Source organism: Barbus barbus (assembly GCF_936440315.1).
Source record: "Barbus barbus genome assembly, chromosome: 4".
NCBI lineage: Eukaryota > Metazoa > Chordata > Actinopteri > Cypriniformes > Cyprinidae > Barbus > Barbus barbus.
Window position 1 is genome coordinate 38857407 of NC_136732.1, and position 10727 is coordinate 38868133.

Here is a 10727-nt window from a genome sequence, read left to right on the forward strand (position 1 = left end):
TGCGCCTGATGATTTTTCATTTGAAATAGTGTGTAATGTTGCTGTTGGTGCATGAACAGTATCTGCAAAGTTGCTGCGCTGAAAGTTCAACGTAAGCGGAGATATCTTTGTGTCTTTATGTCTTTTAAAAATCAGGAAGTTTAATGCCTACAAAAACGACTCAAATGGGACTACAACGAGATACTTCCTGGGTTTCATACGTAACAAACCCATACATTTACATCAACCCTCCCTCCGGAACATGCAAAAAAAGGGGGCAAGGCCATGTTCTGTGGCTTTGTCGAAGAGGAAGAGTTATAGTGGAGAGCTGTAGCCATGCCGTCGAAAGTGTGTTATTTTCACCCAGCTGTCAGGTCTTCTGTGTTCGGGCTTCCTACGGATTCTGTAGTTTGTCAACAATGGTTAAAATTTATGTTTGATTATGTTCCTGACAATTACAATCGTAACTTAGCTCTCTGTGCTGCGCATTTTACGGAAGACAGCTTCCAGAATCTACATGAGTTCAATGCCGGATTCAACCAGAAACTTTTACTAAAACATGGAGCAGTTCCAACTTTAAAACCAGAGGCAGCAGTTGTTGGGCCACAACATGTAAGTAAGATTTAATCATTTTAAATGTATTTGCATGTACACTCACCTAAAGGATTATTAGGAACACCTGTTCAATTTCTCATTAATGCAATTATCTAATCAACCAATCACATGGCAGTTGCTTCAATGCATTTAGGGGTGTGGTCCTGATCTCCTGAACTCCAAACTGAATGTCAGAATGGGAAAGAAAGGTGATTTAAGCAATTTTGAGCGTGGCATGGTTGTTGGTGCCAGACGGGCCGGTCTGAGTATTTCACAATCTGCTCAGTTACTGGGATTTTCACGCACAACCATTTCTAGGGTTTACAAAGAATGGTGTGAAAATGGAAACACATCCAGTATGCGGCAGTCCTGTGGGCGAAAATGCCTTGTTGATGCTAGAGGTCAGAGGAGAATGGGCCGACTGATTCAATCTGATAGAAGAGCAACTTTGACTGAAATAACCACTCGTTACAACCGAGGTATGCAGCAAAGCATTTGTGAAGCCACAACACGCACAACCTTGAGGCGGATGGGCTACAACAGCAGAAGACCCCACCGGGTACCACTCATCTCCACTACAAATAGGAAAAAGAGGCTACAATTTGCACGAGCTCACCAAAATTGGACGGTTGAAGACTGGAAAAATGTTGCCTGGTCTGATGAGTCTCGATTTCTGTTGAGACATTCAGATGGTAGAGTCAGAATTTGGCGTAAACAGAATGAGAACATGGATCCATCATGCCTTGTTACCACTGTGCAGGCTGGTGGTGGTGGTGTAATGGTGTGGGGGATGTTTTCTTGGCACACTTTAGGCCCCTTAGTGCAGGCCTAAAGTGAGCATTGTTTCTGACCATGTCCATCCCTTTATGACCACCATGTACCCATCCTCTGATGGCTACTTCCAGCAGGATAATGCACCATGTCACAAAGCTCGAATCATTTCAAATTGGTTTCTTGAACATGACAATGAGTTCACTGTACTAAAATGGCCCCCACAGTCACCAGATCTCAACCCAATAGAGCATCTTTGGGATGTGGTGGAACGGGAGCTTCGTGCCCTGGATGTGCATCCCACAAATCTCCATCAACTGCAAGATGCTATCCTATCAATATGGGCCAACATTTCTAAAGAATGCTTTCAGCACCTTGTTGAATCAATGCCACGTAGAATTAAGGCAGTTCTGAAGGCGAAAGGGGGTCAAACACAGTATTAGTATGGTGTTCCTAATAATCCTTTAGGTGAGTGTATAATTTCAGACGTAATGTTTTCGTTTTATCAAGGACGTAAACAAATGCCAACGCTGGCTTTAGTAGCCAGTTAGTTATGCTATTTCGTGTGTCTATGACAAACGCGTACAAACATTTTGGACCTGAATTTGTAATTATGTACTAATTTTGTAAATGTATTTTCCATGTATACTTTATGACGTAATTTTTCATGTAATTACTCAGTCATGTATTCAGTTATATTAAATGTTTAATCAGGAGAAAACCGTATCTCAAAAGCTAACAAACAGCATTTTCAAGTAACAGCGTATCGAAATTCTTTGAGAAAATAATAATAAAAAAATTGACCATTCAGAAACATTTGTAAGAGCCGTGTTTGCGGAGGTTCTGCTTGACTCTCTTCATTACCGCTTTCTGGGTCTGATTCTGGTTCAAACTGATACGGCAATATTGACACCATTATTTACATTTGACCGGAGCACATGCAACTGTCGCCCGTAAAGGTAATGGGCGTGAAGTTTCCGGACAGTGTGCGTACGCAGTTTAGCCAATCACAACACACCAGCCCAACTAACCAATCAGAGCCCATTGCCTGTTTCTGAGGGAGTGGTTTCATAGAATCAGGAAGTCAACCGGTCGTTCAAATGACAGAGGAGTGCGGCTTACAATAAAGGTGAAATTTATGAAAAATAAGGCGTTTTTTAACAAACGAAACACAAAGACGTTATATTGCACCCCATAAACACAATCAAGCAAAGAAAAAAGGCAGTAAACCACCCCTTTAAGCCATTCCAAGAGAAGAAAAAGAGTCAAACAATTTTTTTATAGGTCTATCATAATGTGTGCGGTAGAGGGTTAAGTATCAGATTTAAAGTACCTTTACAAAGCCGTTTGACTCGACTCTGCATTGCAATCATTTCATAACAATTATTTTTTATTACTTTTTGTAATTAAAGGGGAGATACAAAAAACGAGGTTATTTTTCCCTCACAACCAAAAAAACACTTCTTTGGTGACATTGTTGATTTCATGTTCTAAAAACAAAATGACAAATACTCCTTGAGTAAGTCCTGCGCAGCTCTGCTGATGATAACCCATATGAAGCACATTGATGGGAGAAGTGCCCATTCAAGAAGTTCTGCCCTTTATGACATCATACAGGGCCATATTAAAAAAAAAACTTTCGAACCCGGAAGGAGTGTATTTGGCACAGAAATGCACTGTCATATGTCCAAATAATTTTTTAAAACTTTGACCATATTTAGCATTCAAATCCAGCTCAGTGTAAATAAGTCAGAATGCATGAAATAGCATTAGAAATTCCCTTTAACTATATTATCTTGACATGTTAATAGGATCTTTTCTTGACAAATCACTGTCTGACAATATTAAAGGGATAGCTCACCAAAAAATGCAAATTCTGTCATAAATCACTCTCATCTCGTTCCAAACCCATAAGACCTTTGTTTATCTTCGGAACACAAATTAAGATATTTTTGATGAAATCGGTGAGCTTTCTGCCCCTGCATAGCCAGAAACAGTCTATGTGACATCACTGGTTCAACCGTAATTTTACGAAGCTACGAGAATACTTTTTGTGTGCAAAGAAAACAAAAATAATGACTTTATTCAACAATTCTTCTCCTCCAAATCACGTCCAAAGTACCTCTGCATGTAAACAACGCAAGCACGTAGTGATGCTGATATAGAACACACATGCACTGCACCTTGTTTACGAGCAGAGGAACGCATAAGCTATCCCTTTAATTGATTTTAATATTTAGGTTTCGGGTTGGTTTTACCTTTTTTTTTTTCAGGAGTTGTCAGAAATACTGGTTAACCCATGAAACTTTTGAAATGTAAACAAAATTTCTATTACTATTTTGAAGTTTGCAGGTCAATTTGACAACTGTACAGACCCAAAGCATTTCGTTGCTATGTTGATTTTAGCTACCCACCTTTTTTGTAGTACTGAGCAAGAATTTGTCAGACACAAATGATAAAAATGGGCCATAATTTATTTTTCAAGCTTTCTGAAATACTAGTTAAGCTAACTTTTTTTTTTCTTGAAATTGTGATTTTTTTTTTTCACATTGATGTGTGTCAGGGCTCTTCAATTCCAGTCATGGCGGGCCAATGTCCTGCTAAGTTCAGCTCTAACCCTTCAAAACACATTAGAACAAGCAGAGTTACTTGCAAATTACAGACAGAGTCTCTTTGGTAGGTCATAATGACATGCCTACACTGTAAAACCCGATTAGTTCAGAGTACTCAAAACTTTTGTGGAAACTGATTACCTAAGATTTTTTAAGTAAACATACTTAAAAATTACAATTACACTAAACTTAAATATTTTTCTTTCCTTTTTTTATAATTTTAAGTACAGTGTACTTAAAAACTTTACATATGCTACACTAAAGTTTTATGTTTTCAATACTAACTGTTTTTAACTAATTACCACTTATATAAATAAAATATTTTATTCAAGAAATAAACTCCTGAATAACTCATAGCCTGATACATATTTGAGTTCAAAATACTAAAAAGCACACACAGAACTGTTGACATATAATTAAAGGGTTTTTATTTACTATTAAATTCTTTGTCTATTTTGCACAACTGTTTATATAAATCTCTGTAAACATGTAACAAATCAAATTAGAAACTGTTAAAACATTGATTATAATTTTTTACACCCATGGCCATTATTTTGCAACATGGCAAATCAAAATAAATAAAATCAATAAAATAAATAAAGCTCCTCCAAAAAGAAATGTTAAAAAAATTATAAATTATAGGAAATAAAAACAATAAATTAAGTCAAAACACAAACAATAATACATACCTGATTGCATTAAATATGCAACAGAGATAGATTGTACAAAACGTAAATGTAAACATTTAAATGCTTTAAACTACATGTTCCATTGTGTAAAGTGCAACTGAGGTAGATCTAACAACTTACCAAATGTTTAAAATACATATTAAACAATATACACTTGTAAACAACCTTAAAATAAACAAAATCTGATAACAAAAATCAAGTTTCTGTTGTAAGAGTGCAACTGGGGTAGATCTGGTGCAGAAAACAACCTACCAAATGTAAAAATGCTGTAAACTACATGTTTAGCTTATAAAACAAATTGAGATAAACAAAGGAAGTGACAATATTAAAGTAACAACCTACCAAATGTTTAAACTACATGTTTAACAATATACACTTGTAAAACACCTTAGAATAAAAAAATACAATCTGATTGCAAAAAGTTTTTGTTGTAGAAGTGCAACTGAGGTGGATTTGGTGCAGAAGACAACATACCAAATGTATAAATGCTTTAAACTACATTTTCTACAACATACGCTTACAAAACGACTTAGCAGGAACTAACAAACCCAGAGTGCAATCAAGATAGATTTGGTGGCCAGGACACAACCTACCCAATGAAAACATCCAAGCACTTAAAACAGCACTTGTAGACAAGATGGAATTTGCCTACAAAGTAAGTAATAGTTAATTTTTTAGATTGAGTAAGCAGGGTTTCAGAGGTTTACCATCAGTCGTTGTCGTCGTCGTGACGTATTGTCAAGTATGGTGACCCATACTCGAAATTGGTGCTCTGCGTTTAACCCATCCAAGTGCACACACACAGCAGTGAGTAGTGAACAAATGCACACACACACACACACACACACCGTGAACACACACCCGGAGCAGTGGGCAGCCATGCTGCGGCGCCCGGGGAGCAATTGGGGGTTCGGTGCCTTGCTCAAGGGCACCTCAGTCGTGGTATTGAGGGTGGAGAGAGCGCTGTACATTCACTCCCCCCACCTACAATTCCTGCCGGCTGGGGACTCGAACCCGCAACCTTTCGATTACGAGTCCGACTCTCTAACCATTAGGCCACGACTTCCCCCATCAAGCCCCATCAGCATTTTCTGGATGAATGTGAAGGTGTGAATCAATTTTCTTGGGTAATCCAAATGCAATGCATACATTAACCCAAAGAGTAACACAAAGGCCTCAGGAAACGTGGGGATGTCGCTCAGCACAAACTCATCTTCCACCACAACAGCGGTCCTTGCCGGATTGAAACAGACAGGACCAGTGTTCTCAGTGACTTCCATCACAAGGGCAAGAGGGGTACCAGTGATGTCTGGCTCATCCGACTCCTCCACCTGGAATGCACAAAGAGGGTCCAACTGTAAACATGTCTAGTAATGAATTACATCATCAGGTATATCATAAGAATTTTTTGGTTAACTATCACTTTAATATAGTATCATACTTAACCAGGCAGGCCTTTTCAGTTTACACAGAATTGGCCCAAATTTAAAAACTAGACAAGAACACACATAGAGAATTTGCAAAAGTAGAGTGAAATAAAGTTGAATATATATTAAGGTAATATATAATACACAGGGCCAACTCCACTGGAACAATGCCTTCAAAAAGATCATGAAGGACATCAGGCGGGAAACCAGTGATTGTGTGAAAACACTGCAAACTCTCTCTCAAGACACAGTCTCTTTGGACACCAAACTGACTGTGACCATCCCCTTGTAAAACATCCTGCAGGTCATGATCATGGTTGGCTTTTGTCCTTGGGGTAAATTCGCCATCTCCAACAGCAGAAGATTGAATCTCTTCTCGTGTAGCTTTGCAGAACCTACAAACATATCCAGCTCTGAAAGACTGCACAAAGCCTGCTAAGGAATGGGCTGCTAGATTATCAGCCACAACAACTGAAACAGTACCCCGAACTGACTGACCAAGGGACTCGATAAAAACCCCATCATGTTCAAGGCAGCCAAGGTCTTGCAACAAAGGAGAAAGTGCTCTTTGATAGCCACAGCTGTGAAGATCTGGTACCTTACATAGGACTGCGAGCTGAATCACATGCAGTGCAGATCGATATTTAGATGGCAGATCACCAAACATCCAATAGACTGAACAGAGTTTGTGGATCTTACGTGAAGTCCCAAGTGGATTAGCGATTTCTAGATCATCTATGTATAAAATCAATGGCAGTGACAGTTCTGAAGATGACAACAAAGTATTCTCCTGGAAATACTTGCCATCTTTATGGCTCATATAATGACCTTCTTGTGATGCCTTGGTTTCCTTTTATTCGGTCAAGGATGTCAGTATGTTTGAATATTTCCTGGATCATCTGAAGTATTGGGACATAAACGACTGTGCGCCCAGACTCCAACACGTACTGCACTGGCTTTACCACAGGAAATGTTTTTTCGAAATATGTTTTTTTAGACGGCACACAACTTGCACTTCCACTCCATTGATTTTTTTATCCCTACAATTGGGGTGAATACTTTTTTAAAACCAAGAAATTTAGCCTTAACTTTACATTGTGTTATGTAACTTACCACTGGAATTGAATCAGATCTTCACAATAACAGGTACTATACATCTATACAGGAAAACAAAAAATAGCAGCATTTTAGTTTTCATGATTATAATGGATTAGATCTGGCAAATGCTACAAAGTCGACCAATGAGGCCAAAGCATGTTTCAGACTTTCAGTCATTGTTTTGTACAATTTGTACATTGCGTGGTAAACTCTGAACACGTTATTTTACTTCACTCACTTGCTAACTTGATCTGTACAAAATTAGATAAATATTCAATGCAGGTTTATGTGTGAAGCTGCTAAAAATATCTGAAGTAAACGAAAAAAGGATACTTACCAAGTTCACAGACTCTGCATCCACTTTAGCCTACAAGGCAAAAAATATGTAACTGTTAATACGAGCTTGCCGGTGTCTCTACCATACCTAGTTTTCACAACTCTTATTATTAACTATTTTTCCAATATATAACTTTGTGTCATTAGCCTTAACGTAATGGATACAAGTTACAGCTAGCCGCAAGCACATTAACAGCTGAAGGCAAGCATAAATAAGCATTTTCCAGAACAGATCGCTTAACAAAAACAGAATAAAAAATTATGACTTCCCAGACAGCAAGCAGCTTTGGCCCAGATCCGGCTCACATTTGGCCCGCATGGATTTCACTCAGGCCAGATATAGACCGGATCTGGGCCAAAACTATGTTGCTGACTTGGTTCCGCTGACTAACTGATTACAATATTAACGTTACATAATAAATTAAATATGGCAATGGGGTTAATGGTTAAAAAATGTGCATGAAATACTCACACGAGTGTCCGCCATCTTGGTTATGTTTTCTGGTAGCGTCAGTCAGAACGATGGCGTACGTCCTGACGTAGATGACGTCATTGAACGTCACTCCGTATACTTAAAAAATATCACTTCAGTAGCAATGTATACTCAAAAATGATGAGCAACGCAAAATTAAAATTAAGTCATTTGTTCAAAAAATGCTATAGTTTTAAGTTCAATAAACTATGTAATTGATTATAATTATGGTGTTCTCATTTTTTATAAGTTAGTTGTACTGTTCGGGTTTACAGTGTACATTTGTTCAAAGGCAGCTACACAGACCCAAAATAAAACATTTCTTCGATGTACAGTGTTATGTCTGTTCTCCCTCACTGTTGCTTAGTGTTGCAAAAATCTTCTTCAGACAGGAAAAAGTTATCTCCCAAAGATTAATAGCCAGTTACGTCTCTGTGGGTGTGTGCCTCTCTCTGTCTTTTCTTAGACTCGCCCCAGTCTGCCCAATGGGGTGTTCATCTTAATTTACCTGCATGAATTCACAACTCTCAGTGCTAACAGACTGTCCTGTTATGCTTTAAATAGAATGACAGATACAGTGCGGGCTAGTTTACTTTGACTCGCTGACTGTCTTTGCTTTTGTTATTGCAATTAATTATCATAACCTTTTGCTACTATGTCATTCTTTTGTCTGCTCTGTTGTGTTTTGTCACCTTGTACGGTCTATTTTTGTATCGTTATGATTCTACTAGTGACTAGTCATTCTGTGTACCAGGGAAAAGCGTACAGGTAAGACATCACGTGACATATAGTGCAGCATATAGATGTTTGTGTATTTGTATTAGATACACTAGGTTAGGAATGAGCACCATCCCCTGTAAGTTTTGTGTTTGGATGGGTAGGGCGTGCAAATAAAGAAGACCTTTTATTTTATTGCCATTAGAATTGGGTTTTGTTTTGTTCTTTTGTTTTCTTTGGCGCCACTTGTGTCCCTTTTCCCTTGGTGCTTTCTTTTTTTCTTTTTGTCATCATCATAAATATTGTATATATCTATATATTTTGTTATTTTCACCCGCTTGTGTAAAATAAACTCAATTATTTTTCCTCATTTTGACCCATGTTTTGTCTCTTGCTATCCACACACAACAATAATTATCTATTAAATGTTACTTCATCCAACCCTAGACAACATCTAGAGTCCTAACACAGACAACGAAGTAATTTCACGAATTTTGGATTCAGAGTTAGAGGTTCTTTTATGATTCTGAGAGAATTTTTTTATTTATTAATTTTTTTTCCAATGATACTGGGCAACTACATGAAAAAACATTTTATTCTTTATATCTTAAAGGAACATTAAAATGTGATGTCCACAATCCCATATAAAAGGAGGAACAAGGTACGCACATCTAAAAATGTCTTGGCCAGGTGCAAGATCAAAGAGTATTATCAAAAAATAGAAAAAAAAAGATCTGCACACTGTTAATCTCCCTTTATTCATTTTTTTTTTAAATTAGCAACGTTTCGGTCAAAGACCTTTATCAGGCAAAAAAGTGTTTGCCTGATGAAGGTCTTTGACCGAAACGTTGCTACTTTAAAAAAAAAAAAATGAATAAAGGGAGATTAACAGTGTGCAGATCTTTTTTTCAATTTTTTCCCAATCCCATATAAACCATAAATATCTGTATTGGAAAAAAACAAACAAAAAAAAAACGTTTTGTTATAGTACTGTGCCTATCTGTTAATGTCATGTAACTAACGAGAACAGTCACATGGCATCTTTAGTCTTCTGCCATCTGGGAGGAGGTTCAAACCACTAGACCAGGGGAGGTGAACATCGGTCATGGAGAGCCACAGTCCTGCAGAGTTTTGCTTCAACCCTAATCAAAGACATGTCACGGTGCACACAGCGGGGAGGAACGAGGAACACGAAGATGAAGACGAGGAGTAAACTCAAATATACAGTTTTTAATGTAAACAAGGCAGGGCTGACACACAGGAACACCGGGAGTAACGAGTAGACCAGAAGCTGAGGCTTCCTCTGGACATGACGAGGAGTCAGGGGCCCTCACAGGGTCCCTCAGCAACCGCTTCCACTTCCCTGACAGGAGAGGCAGGCAGCTGGGAATGGCCTCTGTGGCCATAACCAGAGGAGCCGCCTGCCCCCGACGAGTCTACATGGACAGACAAGACAAGATGGATTAAAACTGTTCTTGTGGGCACGACAAGACTTAAAATCCATGACTCTGGGGACATGGCACGGCACTCCTGGCCGTGATGTGTGGACTGGATCCACGGGAACTTGCTCTAGGCTTGAATCAGCCGCGGCCGGCGGCGTACTTGGGTGAGCCGCGGACGGCGGCGTTGATTTCCCCGTGGACTGCGGGCTTGAGGGAGCCGCGGACGACGGCGTTGATTTCCCTGCGGACGGTGGGCTTGAGGGAGTCGCAGCCGGCGGCTTGAGCGAGCGGCAGCCCGCGAACTTGACTTTGACATTTGACGTGTAATATAATTATACGCGATATATATCCGTTTATAATACACATTTTAAAATTGTATTGCATACCTGCAGCTGCCATAATAAAGACACATTTTGAATGTTTACATGATTTTCTTCTCTTTCTGCTCCCAGTCACTGACGTGGAGCAGTTATGAAGTATTGTTCTTTTAAATACTTTCCAGCATTTCAGAAATAAATATGGATGCAAATTACACCAAAGTACAACAGCTACCTTACGGTGTTCGGGAGTGCTCAAAAAGGGTTTAAACA

The 10727-nt window shown here is 38.8% G+C and overlaps 1 long non-coding RNA gene across 1 annotated transcript; it reads right to left on the reverse strand.

Moving 5' to 3' along the window:
• Window positions 1-5363: 5363 nt before the first annotated feature.
• Window positions 5364-8102, reverse strand: LOC306864107. Its single transcript, XR_013783741.1, has 4 exons — window positions 7979-8102; window positions 7508-7537; window positions 7186-7229; window positions 5364-5976 (listed from the first exon to the last, which is right to left on the reverse strand). It is a non-coding gene; the product is annotated as an uncharacterized lncRNA (long non-coding RNA).
• Between the last annotated feature and the right edge of the window lie 2625 nt (window positions 8103-10727).